Raw genomic sequence first — 5,000 nt, 5'->3', positions numbered from 1 at the left:
GTTTATGGTTAGAACTAGGGCGGTATCTGATCGCCTTCGAACCTCTAACTTTCGTTCTTGATTAATGAAAACATACTTGGCAAATGCTTTCGCTTCTGTTCGTCTTGCGACGATCCAAGAATTTCACCTCTAACGTCGCAATACGAATGCCCCCGCCTGTCCCTATTAATCATTACCTCGGGTTCCGAAAACCAACAAAATAGAACCGAGGTCCTATTCCATTATTCCATGCACACAGTATTCAGGCGGGCTTGCCTGCTTTAAGCACTCTAATTTGTTCAAAGTAAACGTGCCGGCCCACCGAGACACTCAATAAAGAGCACCCTGGTAGGATTTCAACGGGGTCCGCCTCGGGACGCACGAGCACGCACGAGGCGGTCGCACGCCTTCGGCTCGCCCCACCGGCAGGACGTCCCACGATACATGCCAGTTAAACACCGACGGGCGGTGAACCAACAGCGTGGGACACAAATCCAACTACGAGCTTTTTAACCGCAACAACTTTAATATACGCTATTGGAGCTGGAATTACCGCGGCTGCTGGCACCAGACTTGCCCTCCAATAGATACTCGTTAAAGGATTTAAAGTGTACTCATTCCGATTACGGGGCCTCGGATGAGTCCCGTATCGTTATTTTTCGTCACTACCTCCCCGTGCCGGGAGTGGGTAATTTGCGCGCCTGCTGCCTTCCTTGGATGTGGTAGCCGTTTCTCAGGCTCCCTCTCCGGAATCGAACCCTGATTCCCCGTTACCCGTTACAACCATGGTAGGCGCAGAACCTACCATCGACAGTTGATAAGGCAGACATTTGAAAGATGCGTCGCCGGTACGAGGACCGTGCGATCAGCCCAAAGTTATTCAGAGTCACCAAGGCAAACGGACCGGACGAGCCGACCGATTGGTTTTGATCTAATAAAAGCGTCCCTTCCATCTCTGGTCGGGACTCTGTTTGCATGTATTAGCTCTAGAATTACCACAGTTATCCAAGTAACGTGGGTACGATCTAAGGAACCATAACTGATTTAATGAGCCATTCGCGGTTTCACCTTAATGCGGCTTGTACTGAGACATGCATGGCTTAATCTTTGAGACAAGCATATGACTACTGGCAGGATCAACCAGGGAGCTGCGTCAACTAGAGCTGAGCAGCCGGCCGCCCGGGAGTGTGTCCCGGGGGCCCGCGCGAACACGCAAGCGTCCGCTCAATTATTCTGCAAACAGGAGGAGGCTGAGCTCCCCTGCACAACACACCTCGAAACCCTCTCAGGTCCCGGCGGCGCGCAGCGCCGTCCTAAGTACTTGGTCGGGTTCGAGAGAGGCGCAATCGCCCGGAGTTAGGCGAGTAGACGCTTTAGGTGCGACCACCCGTGCTCCCAACTGAGCTTGCCGCTGCCGACAGAGGCCCGGGAGCGTGCTGTCGTGGCATTGCCGGCGGGAGACAACACGCGCCACCTACGGTGACCGGCAGCTCCAACGCCAGCGCCACAGAAGGACAAAAGCCCCACTTGGGTGCCGAAGCGAACTCTCCCAGCACAGCGCACGCGCCAACACGTCCGCACAGCTGCGATACAAACCACCTGCGAGAACCGCTGGGGCGACCGAGCAGCAGACGGCGTCGCGGCGCCGAGCGCCGGGCGGCGGCGCATCCTCAGCGCACACAGTCCTCAATCGGACCAGCACACTGCAGATGGCCACCGCGCTTCGCACCGGGCCCGCGAGGACCTACTTTGGCCGCAAGGCGCCGCGAGCAGGGGGCGCCGGCGCGCAGCTGCGCCGCCTGCCGCGTCCGTCGGCCGGCGCGCCTGCCACTGGCCGCCCCCACCAGCCGGCTGTAGCGCGTGCGCCCACGCACCGCGCTGCCAGCACGCCGGGCGGCCCCCCCTCACCGGCCGGGGACGGTCCCACCCAGCCACCGCCGCGTATCGCCTCACACCCAGATCCCCTTTCGCGTTCGTGGGCATGGTGGGTCCCCTTTCACGTTCGTGGGCATGGTGGGTATCCCTGAAACAACCGGTTAATAGCTCGACCGATCGTCGCCAACACTGATTCACCTCTAGCGAGAACAACCGCACCACAACGGGTTACCTGTTGTTCATTTGCGTAACGTCACCAGCAAACGTAGACGTCCATCGCCATTTGCAACGAGTATTGCATGCCTGTGTCAGGTGTCACAACACACTACGTCTGCCCACATAGACGCAACAACATGTGCACGCCTCGAGAACACGTGGAAGGTAGCCCCCGTACGTATGCGGTGTCCATTGCGCGAACGACTGTCAGCCGGCCTCTGCAGGATGTCGCAGATGTGGAACGCGGTGCAACATGCTATCACGGTGTGTGAGAAGAGACGACTACGTCCGAATACACGCTCCACTACATCAACAGACTGCTCATGCTGATCGCCATCCAGGGCGTCCGTTCCTCCCACACGTCTGAATGGCGTACCACACTGCAATCCAGCTCTTATAGGGAGACGACACGTAGCTGCGTGCACAATATTTGGACTGTATGGTCTGCCGTTGCTAGGCGCAGTCGTCGTACGGTCACACATGTGCCACGATGTATCATTCAGTACATACGGACCAATGTGCAGTACAGTTTGTGGGTTTTGCGTACATCGGCGGACAGGTGACAGGCCGTACCACAACGTAGGCTGAGTACGTCGGCATGCGAAGGGCATTGAACATGCAAACTTCTCAACGACCAGCTTGCGAAGGCAGGGGGGAAGGGGGGGGGGCATGTACGTCCTGCTGCTATCCACATTACAGTGTATAGCAGGAGCATGTGGAAAGTCAGCAACACCTGCAAGGTGTTTAACATGACGCGATACACAGGGGACCGGGCAGTGCGAATAGCGAACTATATTGCGAGGGTTGCGGTTAGGCAACACTACACTAATTTAACGAGTTGCATAACAATTACAGAGCAGGTTCAGCGACAACGTGCGTCAGGTTAAGGCGCAATATAGGTTAGGTTGAGGCACAATATAGGTTAGGTTAAGGCACAACATGGGTTACGTTAAGGCACAAATTGGGTTACGTTAAGGCACAACATGGGTTACGTTAAGGCACAACATGGGTTACGTTAAGGCACAAATTAGGTTACGTTAAGGCACAAATTAGGTTACGTTAAGGCACAAATTAGGTTACGTGTTAAGGCACCAAATTAGGTTACGTTAAGGCACAAATTAGGTTACGTTAAGGCACAAAATTAGGTTACGTTAAGGCACAAATTAGGTTACGTTAAGGCACAAATTAGGTTACGTTAAGGCACAAATTAGGTTACGTTAAGGCACAAATGTAGGTTACTCGTTAAGGCACAAATTAGGTTACGTTAAGGCACAAATTAGGTTACGTTAAGGCAACAAATTAGGTTACGTTAAGGCACAAATTAGGTTACGTTAAGGCACAAATTAGGTTACGTTAAGGCACAAATTAGGTTACGTTAAGGCACAAATTAGGTTACGTTAAGGCACAAATTAGGTTACGTTAAGGCACAAATCTAGGTTACGTTAAGGCACAAATTAGGTTACGTTAAGGCACAAATTAGGTTACGTTAAGGCACAAATTAGGTTACGTTAAGGTACAATATGGGTTAGGTTAAGGTACAATATGGGTTAGGTTAAGGTACAATATGGGTTAGGTTAAGGTACAATATGGGTTAGGTTAAGGTACAATATGGGTTAGGTTAAGGCACAACGTAGGTTAGGTTAAGGCACAACATAGGTTAGGTTAAGGCACAACATAGGTTAGGTTAAGGCACAACATAGGTTAGGTTAAGGCACAACATAGGTTAGGTTAAGGCACAACATAGGTTAGGTTAAGGCACAACATAGGTTAGGTTAGGCACAACATAGGTTAGGTTAAGGCACAACATAGGTTAGGTTAAGGCACAACATAGGTTAGGTTAAGGCACAACATAGGTTAGGTTAAGGCACAACGTAGGTAGGTTAAGGCACAACGTAGGTTAGGTTAAGGCACAACGTAGGTTAGGTTAAGGCACAACGTAGGTTAGGTTAAGGCACAACGTAGGTTAGGTTAAGGCACAACGTAGGTTAGGTTAAGGCACAACGTAGGTTAGGTTAAGGCACAACGTAGGTTAGGTTAAGGCACAACGTAGGTTAGGTTAAGGCACAACGTAGGTTAGGTTAAGGCACAACGTAGGTTAGGTTAAGGCACAACGTAGGTTAGGTTAAGGCACAACGTAGGTTAGGTTAAGGCACAACGTAGGTTAGGTTAAGGCACAACGTAGGTTAGGTTAAGGCACAACGTAGGTTAGGTTAAGGCACAACGGTTAGTAGGCACAACGTAGGTTAGGTTAAGGCACAACGTAGGTTAGGTTAAGGCACAACGTAGGTTAGGTTAAGGCACAACGTAGGTTAGGTTAAGGCACAACGTAGGTTAGGTTAAGGCAAAACGTAGGTTAGGTTAAGGCACAACGTAGGTTAGGTTAAGGCACAACGTAGGTTAGGTTAAGGCACAACGTAGGTTAGGTTAAGGCACAACGTAGGTTAGGTTAAGGCACAACGTAGGTTAGGTTAAGGCACAACATAGGTTAGGTTAAGGCACAACATAGGTTAGGTTAAGGCACAACATAGGTTAGGTTAAGGCACAACATAGGTTAGTGGTTAAGGCACAACATAGGGTTAGGTTAAGGCACACACATAGGTTAGGTTAAGGCACAACGTAGGTTAGGTTAAGGCACAACGTAGGTTAGGTTAAGGCACAACGTAGGTAGGTTAAGGCACAACGTAGGTTAGGTGTAAGGACAACGTAGGTTAGGTTAAGGTACAACGTAGGTTAGGTTAAGGTACAACGTAGGTTAGGTTAAGGTACAACGTAGGTTAGGTTAAGGTACAACGTAGGTTAGGTTAAGGTACAACGTAGGTTAGGTTAAGGTACAACGTAGTTAGGTTAAGGTACAACGTTAGGTTAGAGGTTAAGGTACAACGTAGGTTAGTGAAGGCGCAATGTAGGTTAGGTTAAGGTACGATATACCT

General features: G+C 50.7%; 1 non-coding gene across 1 annotated transcript in view; it reads right to left on the bottom strand.

Annotated features, from left to right (window-relative positions):
* LOC126444039 (small subunit ribosomal RNA) overlaps positions 1-1,126 on the bottom strand; it is a 1,909-nt gene extending 783 nt beyond the window's left edge. Inside the window, exon 1 of the ribosomal RNA XR_007582367.1 lies at positions 1-1,126. This exon is cut by the window's left edge and continues 783 nt beyond it. This is a non-coding gene — a ribosomal RNA (small subunit ribosomal RNA).
* Positions 1,127-5,000: the final 3,874 nt, after the last annotated feature.

This window comes from Schistocerca serialis, unplaced genomic scaffold (assembly GCF_023864345.2).
Source record: "Schistocerca serialis cubense isolate TAMUIC-IGC-003099 unplaced genomic scaffold, iqSchSeri2.2 HiC_scaffold_218, whole genome shotgun sequence".
Lineage (NCBI taxonomy): Eukaryota > Metazoa > Arthropoda > Insecta > Orthoptera > Acrididae > Schistocerca > Schistocerca serialis.
The sequence above is the reverse complement of the archived record's forward strand: the minus strand, read 5'-3'. Positions and strand labels throughout refer to the sequence as shown.